The sequence below is a fragment of the Aethalodelphis obliquidens genome, unplaced genomic scaffold (assembly GCF_003676395.1).
Source record: "Aethalodelphis obliquidens isolate GAN/ISIS:26980383/991018 unplaced genomic scaffold, ASM367639v1 scaffold1, whole genome shotgun sequence".
NCBI classification, from domain to species: domain Eukaryota; kingdom Metazoa; phylum Chordata; class Mammalia; order Artiodactyla; family Delphinidae; genus Aethalodelphis; species Aethalodelphis obliquidens.
The window spans coordinates 10,245,823-10,258,396 of NW_020837945.1; the positions used below are offsets into that span (position 1 = coordinate 10,245,823).

At 40.5% G+C, this 12,574-nt stretch overlaps 1 protein-coding gene across 4 annotated transcripts in view; it reads left to right on the forward strand.

Moving 5' to 3' along the window:
- Nucleotides 1-12,574, forward strand: part of RUNX1 (RUNX family transcription factor 1) — a 244,355-nt gene that overhangs the window by 137,484 nt on the left and 94,297 nt on the right. The gene's annotated exons all lie outside the window — the stretch shown is intronic.

A 12,574-nucleotide genomic window follows, 5' to 3' on the forward strand; every position in this document is an offset into this window, starting at 1 on the left:
CTGGCTTTTCCAAGTGCTTCAGCAGCGTTGGTTGAATGTGATCTTCTTGATAAACCTGATGACAGTGGCAGCGGCTCTAGACTTGGCCAGTGAGGAAACGGAGGCACAGCAAGGTTAGGGGACCTGAAGAGTGTCACAAAGGCTTATACACAGAGTCCCCTTAATAAAATAAGTACCAAGAAGAAAAAGACATTTTAGGCCAGAGGCTTTCAAACTTTTCTGAATTGCAAGCGACAGTAGGAAGTAAGTTGCATGCATGACTCAGGAGATGGCTCTATCAATCAAAAAAAGGGTTTCAGGAAGCAATACTTGTTCTTACTGCATGTGAGGCACTCTGTTTTCCATTTATTTCCTTCTATTTCTTTTTCTTCCCTTTCTTGTATTTGTATAATAATAATAATAATAATTATTGTTTAATTTGAAACCAATGAATGGTCAAAATCTATGATTTTGAAGTCACTGTTCAGAAACTTTTCACATGGCAGTGTCTCACTGTTTTCTAAATCAGGGACATATATCTGAGTTCCAGAGCCCCCCACAGGTGATACTGAGAGTGGTTCTCCTCTTATGGTTTTCTCTCTCTGTCAAGAGTCCCCAACCCACAAGGCTGTACGCTAGGGAAGCACTGTCCTTAGGGTCAAGCCTTCCACTGTAGGTGGTTCATGACCCTCCTGGCTATGAATACACCATCAAGTCCTAAAAAATAATGAATACCAATGACAACATTGAGACACCTGTTTGCTTTGTACTCCCAATAAAGTCAGAGGGAGAACCAGGGCTGCTCCCTAAAAATGGCACATGGCTCTCTAAATAAAGGGCTTTAATGCATTTTATATTTAAACCATAAGGCCCTGGGCTCAAACCCAAATTGAGATGGGCTCTAATACTTAAGTACCATTCTGGAAAAACCTTTGAAATATTTATCCATCAATCTGGGCTCAGTGATTCTGAAGCAGCTCACTTCCTTGTGTCACATTCCTAGAGTGGACCTGCTTTACACATCCCCACGAGCTGGGGATGGGCTACCTGTCAGAAGCAAAGGCAGTCCCTCTGGAAAGTCATTGTCTATGAAACTTCTTAAATGAGAAATATGAAGGACAACATTGTTATTAAAAATACATGCAACACAAAGATTGATTTCTCCGTGCAGCTGGTCAAGTTCTTGCTTTCACTGCTCCATCTCTACATGGCCAAGGGCAAGCTCTTTAACCTCTTTAAACTTAAGGGGATAAGAGTTCCAAACTTAATAGGATTATGGAGAGGATTAAATGAGATAATGCATGGACAGTCCTTGCCACAATGCCTGGGGCTCAGAGAAGCTCAGCCTCTGAATGAATGTTAGCAACCATTCTTTTTTTTTTTTTTTTTTTTTTTTGCAGTACGCGGGCCTCTCACTGTTGTGGCCTCTCCTGTTGCGGAGCACAGGCTCCGGATGCGCAGGCTTAGCGGCCATGGCTCACAGGCCCAGCCGCTCCGCGGCATGTGGGATCTTTCCAGACAGGGGCACGCACCCGTGTCCCCTGCATCGGCAGGCGGACTCTCAACCACTACGCCACCAGGGAAGCCCTAGCGATCATTCTTATTTGTCCACTAAAATTCTCTCAGTCATCATAACCCTCTTAGCATAAATAAAACTTTCACTTTTGATAAATCAATTCTACAGCTTTCTCTATTCTCAGAGACAAGAAACACTTGATGGACCCCCAGAGGTCAAGTGACCTAGTCTCTTGTCTTCAGATAAATGAACCCCCCAAACCTGTTAAAACCTAGCATAGCCAAAATCCAATGCCATCGTGCATCGAGCTGCTGTAATGCTGTCCAGGCTGCTCCTGATATGATCAATTATTTCCTTGACATACTAAGTCAATAGAAACAATTATATATTAGTTTTCTTTTAAAAAATAGAAAAAATTTATATTTACTTTTAAAGATCCAAAAATTTGTCCCAGAGAGGAGTTTTGCTTTTGGGGGGAATGCCGATTTATAACACAAGTCAGAAATGCTCCTTTCCCTTCTGTTCAAAGTGAAACAAACAGACCTTCAGAAGAGAGAAGATTCTTGTTTCACAGGTTGCTACCAAGGAGTTATTTGAGGTCTGTGCACTTTGGATTGCAACATACCAAAATCTTAAAGATCAATAAAGGGAAGATATTTTTCTATAGAAGTTTTTATTCTTAGATTCAAGGAGGGGAGAGCTACTTGATAAGTTTCAGGTGATCCAGCATTTTCTAGATATTTATCCACACTTTTCTTTTTCAGCTCCAGATATTTCAAGCTTAGGAAAAACCAAACAGAAAAGAAAAAAATTCCACTTCTACTGTATCCATTCTCTATAATATGGGGAGGCAGTGTGCATTTAATGCCATAACTTCTTAGGGTATATCTGAATTTGTATCTAATTTTACTCATAAGAATTCTAGAACACTTATAAAGTTGACACAGAGCAGTAGCCGTAACATTCTCATAAAAGAAGTTTTGTTTTTTGTTTTGGGGTCTTTTTCTTTTGTTTTTGTTTTTTGTTCTGGGTTTTTTTTTTTTTTTCGTGCTTTACCTTAAGGCATTATCACATTTTTGCTAAAGGAGTGTCTTTGGGAGAGAGTATGATAAATCAAACTGTCATTTATCATAATCAGAAAAATAAATCATATACAAAAGTGAAAATAAAGCTTCCATGTAAGTTTCCTTCTCATTCCTGGTAAGCAAGGGGTTAACCTGAAGTCTTAACCCATTTCCACTCTAATTGGGAAGGATGGGTGGAAAATCATTTCAGTAACAGAATGAAAATTGCTAGCCTATAGATGCCCAAGGCAAAAAGAAAAGAAATGAATTCTCCTGTGAGCTTGGTTAGTGAGGAGGAAGGAAATCTCCATCTTGCCCCTGACTTCATGTCATTGTTCAGTGTGCCGGTGTTAAATAATGATCTCCAAAGCAGTGTGTGGATCAAGAGAAGGGGCCTGTCTGCCCAGGTCTCTCTTTTTTTTTTTGCGGTACGCGGGCCTCTCACGGTTGTGGTCTCTCCCGCTGCGGAGCACAGGCTCCGGACGCGCAGGCTCAGCGGCCATGGCTCACGGGCCCAGCCGCTCCGCGGCATGTGGGATCCTCCCGGACCGGGGCACGAACCCGTGTCCCCTGCATCGGCAGGCGGACTCTCAACCACTGCGCCACCAGGGAAGCCCCTGCCCAGGTCTCTTAGGCTGAGGTCACAGGGAAATTTCTGGACACTCTCCCTCATTCTGCTAAACCTGGAGTCGGCTCAGTTTGACCACTCAGTGTGGTGTTTACAGACACAGAGGGGATCCCCCAATGGCACACTGAGTAAAGTTTTCTTCTTTCGTCCTTAGAAGTCCATTTCACTATCTGGTGTCTTCGGCAAAAGAGAGTTCTTAGCTAAATAAATATGTCCTAATTCAGAAGTGAATAGGCTTGATCCGGGATATTTTTCTCTGAAGAAAAAGTGAGATGTCCCCTTAAATGGAGAACGTGACAATTACAGAACTTCTTGTAATTGAATGCTTTTTAAAAATTATTCAAATCCACATTTATATAAATACTTACTTCATGCCCCTTTTCAAAACTTACCCTAGAGTACTGTATTTCCCAATAATGCTTGTGAAATTCTCCTGGGATGGGTATCTTCATGGGCAATGGAATTTTTAAGGTGACAAGAGAAATAAGAATTATGGGAGTTGCTTGTAGTTGCTAAACATCAGTGAATTTCCAGATCAGTAGTTCAACTAGAAAAGAACTGGAGTTCATTTGAGGGCTTATTTGTCATCATATTTGGCCAGTCAGTCATCTGTTCCTTTGCTCTTGCTATTAAAAAACCTACCAGCTTTGCAAAAATATCTGACAAAAATCTTTGATCTTATGTGTTTAACCATTTTTAATAAGTTTTGGATCATCTCTGTATATTGCTTTCATTGTACATATAAGTATAAATTGGCAATTAGCTAACAGATAATATCTATTTTTCAGCTGCTTTTAATTTTGTTAAAAATTATTTCACTCTTCCCTTCTACCTTTTAAGAAGAGGTGAACTCTCTAGAATTAGCACCATTATTCATACAAAAAAGGCAGCAAAAGTTGTTTCATTTTTTGAGTAGGTTTAAATTATAGCGTTTTTCTAAGCAAGTCCAAGACAATCTTATCCGAAAGTTTAAATCTGACTTGACCATTGCTTGACTGAGAAATAGGCAACAATGTTTCATAAGAAATCTCCACAAAAATTGTTCTAATTAAAACAGACATTTTTTATTGACGTATAGTTGCTGTACAACATTATGTAAGTCCCAGGTGTACAATACAGTTATTCACAATTGTTAAAGTTATATTTCATTTATATTGGGTTGGCCAAAAGGTGCGCTCGGGTTTTTCCGTAAGATGTAGGTGAGGAAACTGAGACCGGCACAAAGTAAGTGACTAATCAGACGGACCTACAATTAACCCCCAACCCTCCTTCCTATGTCTAGCAGTTCGAGAACCAGTTCAGGAAAAACCTGAATGCACTTTTTGGCCAACCCAATAGTTATTATAAAATATTGACTATATTTCCTGTGTCGTACAATATATACTTGTTAGTTGTTAACAAAATTGTTAATATTCCACTTCAGTGTCTGGAACCTTATCCATAAAAATGTGATTGTTATTGGAACATCAAATATATAATATTTAATTTTCCGATATTATTACTGTAATCTGAAAATTTGTAATTACAATGCAGATCTTAGGATTTTTATGAAACTTAGAAAATGTAATTCTTCAATTACATAGAATGATTGCTTCCATTGTTGCTGATTTTTTAAAGCTCTTTTTAATTTCATACTACGACATGAAATTTTAAAGCTTTTGTGGAGTATAATTCCATGACCTCACAGAAAGCAGGATAATGATAGTCTTAGCCCATTATTCCATATAAAATTCTGTTTTCCAAACCTGAAGATAGAAGGATTAATACAAAAGGATTCATCTTGTCTGAATGCCTGTAAAAACCCTGTAAGACCAACAGTTGGAAATTTATTATTTAATTGATCAATATAGATATCTCAGCAAGTCCTTCACAGATAAATATACTTCTTATACTTGATTCTTAGGTAGACTTCCCATGTCTAGGACAGACTGGGGAGTCAGCACCCAAGATTTATCTCAAGCCTTTACATTCTCTTTCTAGAAAGCTCTGCTATATTTGGGGAAATTTCTCTACCGTCTGTATGGGATCATAGATAGACATTTTTTTATTTCAGTGGGGGGGGGGGCTCCAGTTTGATGTACTAACAGCTGTAACAATAATGGCAAAGAGCCTTTAACTTTTTATTCTAAAGGAATTAAACTATGTTGTATACCCATATTATGTTTTAGTTATTATATAATACAGTATATAGTGAAACCTCGCTAGTTGGGTTGACATGGAGAAAACAGAAGTAGTGAAAAGGATAATTTTAATATTTTAAAATAACTGTAGTAATAAATTATAAGTAATATTTATGAATAGATATGTGTTTCTCTCTAATCTCAATCCTCTGTAAATTATAAGTACAGAACAGCAATATATTTCTGTTATTTTCTAGAAGATGTAGAATCTCAAAATTATTTGTGTGGTTGTTTAAATCACAGATCCTCAGGCCTGCTTGAATGAATAGAAATTACATATGTGCAGTTAGAGGAACCCTATGTAAATTGGTAACACCCTTAGAATATATTCTCTTGAGTTGATTCTATGTTCCCCTTCTTCTTTCCTTTCCCCTCCTTACTCAAAATCCAAGTTCACCCCAGCCATGTGCTGACTTCAGTCAGCACCAGACCAGGTCAATTTCTCACAGTTCCAAGTGACATTTATATATAAAGTTCACGGAGCTGGAAAGCCTTCTTGCCCAAGGCTCCCATTTTGTAGGTGAAGAAAATGAGACCGGTACAAAGTAAGTGACTAATCAAACAGACCCACAATTAACCCCCAACCCTCCTCCCTATGTCTAGCAGTAACTGACTCACCTGATTATTTTTAAACATAAATGTTGCAGAAGGAAAATAGTTAGACCATCCCAGGTCATAATTGCCCCAGTGAGAGAGTAAAGATAAACTATAAACACAAGGAATAAAACAAAAGCGCTTGATTTGGGGAGAGCTCCCTGTGGAAGGACCCATGGGAAATGTGGACCAAGATTCCTGTTTATTCATTCAGACATTCATTCATTTATTTTTTTCCTTAACTTAGAAAACTTGTGTTTTGTTTCTAATTCATAGCAGCAGAAATTGTTTTAAATATACTAATTAAAATGTCTAAAGTAAAGCAGACTCTAAAAGTAACTTTTTTAATAGATGCTACTTCTATCATTCACCAGAAAACTTGACTGCTGTAACATTCCCCAATTAAGGAACTCAAAGCCATAGAAAAATATGTAAATTCACCTCCCTGTTCCTCAAGTGTAGTAGACTTTGAGACACTCCTTGACACTTGGGTACTTTCCATAGTGCTTGCATAGGGGAAAGCACTCAAAAAGAGAACAGTTTCATGCACAGCAAGTGGTTTCTCAGCCTCTCATTTAAATGGGGCCAAGGACAATGTGGGGAAGATCCAGACCCCTTCTAGGGTCCGCGCATCAGCCCCTTGACCTCTGTACCCAACCCAAAACACTAAGGGGTGGAAACCAGGTATGCTTGCTCTTAAGAGATGCTCGGACCCAATCTCCCAATTACTCCCACCCCCCTCCCCCCTTGGTGTCCATACATTTGTTCTCTACGTCTATGTCTCTATTTCTGCTTTGCAAATAAGATCATCTGTACTATTTTGCTGGATTCCACATATATGCGTTAATATACGATATTTGTTTTTCTCTTCCTGACTTACTTCATTGTGTATGACAGTCTCTAGGTCCATCCACATCTCTACAACATATATACACTACTGATACTATGTACAGAATAGATAACTAATGAGAACCTACTGTATAGCACAGGGAACTCTACTCAGTGCTCTGTGGTGACCTAAATGGGAAGGAAATCCAGAAAAGAGGGGATATAGGTATATGTAGAGCTGATTCACTTTGCCGTACAGTAGAAACTAACACAACATTGTAAAGGAACTATACTCTAATCAAAATTAATAAAAAAATAAAATGAAAATAAAAGCTAAAATAAAAAGAGAGAGAGAGATGCTCAGACCTTTGAAGGTTCCAGCAGCCCCAGAGGAACAAATGTAGTGAGGTAGGGCCTGTGGTTTCTGTTACAGACCTGACGCCATGTTTCTTGGTTGTTTCTTCTGAGGACTGGAAGAAAGACAGGTGGACCCACTCCATAACTGAGGCCAGGAGCTACCTCACCTTTGATTCGAACTCATTTTTTAACCTGGAAGATTGCTAGCAAATTGACATATTGAGTGTTTTTTTTTGTTTGAAAAATCTATATGCTATATTTCTAAATAAACCTGTTTATAGAAATTGCTATTTGAGAATATCACTGAATCACTTTGCAATCGTTTTGAAGTCATGAGCTAGTAAAACTTCTTGTTCTAACCCGTGTTGCCTATATGAATTTCACAGAAAAACAAGTGTATTGGAAAAGAAAGGGTCAAGAGATACTTTGGTAGTATTCTTTCAGAGTCAAAGAAACCAAAGCATATTGTATGGGCTGAGGCATCGGCAGCTGGTAAACATTAAATGGAAATGAACACTGCGTGAGGTGGACTTGTAGCTTATCCGTGGCTGTGAAAATGCTTTAGTGGCAACGACAGTGGTCAGTAGGCCTTTGCAACTTAGTTGTTTTCACCGTGTGTGTGTTTCCTTATGACTACAAGCCAATGAAGTGATGCTGTAATAAAATCCTGAACTTCGCTTCAGGACAGCTCAGAGGGAAAATGAGTCAAGGAAGATGAATTACTTAATGGCCTTTGCTAATAGCAGGTTAAAAACAAGGCTCACTTGAGCACAAGCAGAATAGCAACAAAACTGCTCTTCAGAGGGAATTGCGTTTTGAGTGGTTGCCCTTGAACTGCACTGCCTAGTAGAGTAGCCACTAGCCACGGGTGACATTTGGGGACCTGAAACGTGGCTAGACCGAACTGAGATGCACTGTGAACGTAAAATGCACACAGGAATTTGAAAACTTACTAAAAAAAAAAGAAAAAGAATGTAAAATATCTTATTAACAATTTTATATTGATTACATGTTGGAATGAAAATGTTTTGGCTATACTAAGTTAAATAAAATATATTATTAAAATTAATTTCACCTATTTCTCTTTACTTTTTTAATGCAGTTATTAGAAAAATTTTAATCACATATATGGCTCATATTACATTTCTAGTGGACAAAGCTGCTCAAAATAAGAAAGAATGCCCACATGGTTTAAAGGCAACTTGTCAAGAACTAGTAAAGAAATTTGATAATAGCATAATGATATGAATCTTGCAAGGTTGGTTTAGCTTGCTGACTACAACTGGCACTCCAGGGGCAAATTGCATGGGTTCAGATTGGGCCAATTACTGAAGCTCAGTTTCTTCATCTGTAAAGTGAAGGGAAAAATTATGGACTGTTTGCTGCTAGCGGGTTAAATGGAATAAGGCGTGTAAAGTCATTAGTGTGAGGTCTGACGCACTGATAAAAGGGAGCTTCTATTATCATGGTTGTCTTGGTCAACTCAGGGCTGCTATAACAAAATACCATAGACTGGGTGGCTTACGCAACAGAAATTTATTTCTCATAGTTCTGTTAACTGGAAGTCTGTGATCAGGATACCAGCATGGTTGGGGTCTCGTGAGAGCTCTCTTCCCGGCTTGTAGTTGGCTGCCTTCTTCCTATGTGCTCACATGACGAGAGAGAGAGAGAGAGAGAGAGAGAGAGAGAGAGAGAACGGCTCCAGTCTCTTCTTACAAGGGCACTAATCCCATGAAAACCCCACCCACATGACCTCATTTAAACCCAATGACCTCCTAAAGGCCTCACCTCCTAATACCATCACATTAGGGTTTAGGGCTTGAACGTATGAGTTTGGCTGGGGGAGGGATGCAAACATTCAGTCTATCCCATTAGTTTTAAAAGTCCAATCAGAGATAGATTTCATGTCAATTTGCAATTTGCAATGTTGTTTACAAAAACAGTTTTTTTTCAATTTTAAAAAATTTTTGAATAAATTTATTTTATTTATTTATTTTTGGCTGAGTTGGGTCTTCGTTGCTGTGTGCAGCCTTTCTCTAGTTGCAGCGAGCGGGGGCTGCTCTTCCTTGTGGTGCACGGGCTTCTCACTGCAATGTCTTCTCTTGTTGCAGAGCACGGGCTCTAGGTGTGTGGGCTTCAGTAGTTGTGGCACGAGGGCTCAGTAGTTGTGGCACACGGGCTTAGTTGCTCTGCGGCATGTGGGATCTTCCTGGACCAGGGTTCGAACCCGTGTCCCCTGCATTGGCAGGTGGATTCTTAACCACTGTGCCACCAGGGAAGCCACAGAAACCTTTCAGAGACTGCAGTCCAGTGTGTGCTAGGCACAATGTTTGCTGGGTGCTGAGCAGTTGGCCTTGCCAACTCTGAGTGGGGTCCTTGAACCAGCAGCAGTGGCATCAAAGGGAGCTTGCTGGGAATGCAGCGACTCAGGCCCCTCCCCAAACCTGCTGAATCAGAATCTGCACTTAACCAGATTCCCAGGGGCTTGGGATACACCTTGCTTATCCAGTACTGTCTAGTATTTGAAGAGGAGGGAGCCTCACTGGTAAGGTATCCAAACTCTAGTGGTTATGTGTTTGTGTGGGGTAAGGGTGAATCAGAAGAGAATGACACAGGTACAGAGTTGGTTTGAGGAGGGCCAATAAACGACACCCTTTCTCCCCAATGATCCAGAAGCACCTGTGAGACAGGCGAAGTCGAGCAGATGGAGACCAAACTATCAGCTTTATCACTGACAGGACTTTTGGAGAACAGTGACTTGGGTGTGTGGCTTCCTGCCACTGAACCCCAGAAACAGAGATTTATAAGCACACAGGCAGCGTCTCCCTAAAACAATAAGAGGAGGGGAAGGCATGCTCGGTGTGCTAGTTTTCTGTTGCTGCCAAACTAGCAAATGATTACAAACTTAGCAGCTTACACAACACCCATTCCTCCTGTTTTTTCCACCAGCATCTATAATTTTGTTCTGTCCATTCCAAGCTGATTCCTGATGTCTACCCCCAAACCCATCCTCTCTGGTCTTGACTGCTACTAATGGCACCTGGGCCGGAAATGGGGGAACACCCCTCTCCGTCCCTCACCTCAGTCCCCCCTTTTCTGTCTCCATTGTTTCCACCTTAATGCTCATGAGTCCTTGCCTGGCAAGGCTGTAGCTTTCCTACTCCTTCTCTGCCCTCTCTAATTCACCTATCCACCTCCGACAGATTTATTTTCCTAAAATATGTATTCGTTATGTTATTTCCCAGATTTCAAGGCTCTGATAGAGCCCACTGCCCTCATGTTGAAGTTCAGATTTCTTTAGGCTGTGTAAGCTGCCTCTGACCTGCGTTCACGTCTGCCGGCGTCGTGTCATTTACGAGCTGCCACTCCCCAACCTGATCCCCAGCCTATGCTCCAGCTGTACTGCGGGTTTGTGTCATAACTTCATCCATGCCTTTCTCAGGCTCATCCTTCTGCCTGGAAAGGCTTCTCTCCCCACTCCCCACCCTAAGCCTTTCCTCCTACCCTCCCAAGCACCTGGTGAAAATCTACACGACCTCCAAGGGTCAAATTAAATATCACCTCTAACCAGGAGAGAAGTCTTCCCAGAGCCCACCAGGTGGTGCCAAGCCCTGTGCCTCCTCCCATCAGCTCCCTGCACCCTACACACGTGTCCATCAGCAGTCTGACACTCCATCGCTCTCACTTATTGGCCAAAGGGACCCTGACCTGCTCCTCAAACTTTGTAGATGGCCAGAAATAACCTCAGATATGACTCCTAAATATTTGAGATTTTGCAGGGTAAAGAATTTCAGGGCTATTTTCTGATGGAGACCTTGAGACCAGGGGATAAAAGTGAAAGATGAGATCAGAGTTAATTTTTCAGAAGGCTACAAAGGACACCGATAAAAATACATAGTTGTGGTCTAAAAGAAACAGCTCATCATGTGTGTAGACCCATATGTGGGGATGCGTGTGTGTGTGTGTGTGTGTGTGTGTGTGTGTGTACACAGAGATCAAGCGTGAAGCAACTTTGGGCAGGTTTCCTAAACTCTCCAAGTGTAAGGTTCCTGGTCTGTAAAATGGGGTGGTAATGGCATTGTTGCAAGGAATAAACTGGACGAGGTATGCGAAAGCATTTTGGCCATGGCCTGGCATACAGCAGCATTCAATGGAGAGAGTGGAAGGATGTGCTCGCCGGAGTCAGCTCTCACCGTCATGAACATCCAAGACCTTCCCTCTCTTACAATTCAGGTTCTAGCACCTTTAACAACTCCTTGGGCAAATCATTACAAATCTTTACAGGTATGACTTCATGTACAGACACCCATCCCTTCTCTCTTCCCTCCAACACCCCCCAGCTTAACGGCGTGTCCTCAAAGCTACTGACACAGGGCAAACTAAGAAAGCTTTCAACAGACCGCATGCACACCTTTCAAAATCCACTACTTCTGCCTTTGCTTTTAGGTTTAGAAAAAAAATCTTGGCTCTTCTCTCAGAATCACTGAAATATTAGGTGTGTAGACAAAACACTTGCCTTTCCACTCTGCTTCTCATATTTCTCAGGCTCAGACATGGAAAGGCTCCTCGCGGTCTCAAGAGAGAATTTCCAGAGTGGTTAGTTTTGTTGGGTCTCTTTAGTATAAACTCAGCTGCCTGGTCAATCTTACTGTTGTGGATTTCCCCCGACCCCCATGCCTATTAAAACTAAACTTACTAACTTCCGGGTACATTTGTTATTTTTTGCCTCATCATTCATTATTAGTGCAAATAATTCTTTCCCTGCTCTGTTTTTTAAAAATCTTTATGGAGTCACTTTATGTACTTGTAAACCACAATCTTGTGTGTGTATGTGTGTGTGTTTGTGTGTGTGTGTATATGTGTGTTTTAAGGATGCTCCTTTAAGACTACACATACTGAATTCCTTTAATTTTTTATCATAGGGCAGTCCTTCAGAACCCCTTATCATTTTAGTTGCCCTTTTTGCTTTGGCAAAAATATAAGACTAAGGAGCTGAAAATCTTGTTCTCCTGCCTATTCAAACAGCATCCAGAAATCTGAAATAATTACCTCCTTTCTTAGTTTTAAAGGTTTTATTTAAGCTATGTTATACTAATATTGTGCAGTGGAGTTGAAAGCTTTAGGTCTGCAGTATTTGAAATGCTCAAATCCTAAGGCTTTGAAAAACGCTATTTCCTCCACATTAGTCATTCAGTGCTGACCATTATCAATATACAAGGCTGATGGAATAATTTCACATTCAGAACATTATACATAGATATTCAAGGGAAAGAGAAATAGCTTCATATGGCTTTGCTTAATGGATCTACCTGTGACTTTACCTGTAACTGGACATGCAGCGGTATATAGTGATTCATATATGGAAATTATCATATGACAAATATTTTCAAAAATGGTTGATATCATCTGTTACTTTAAGAATGAAAGC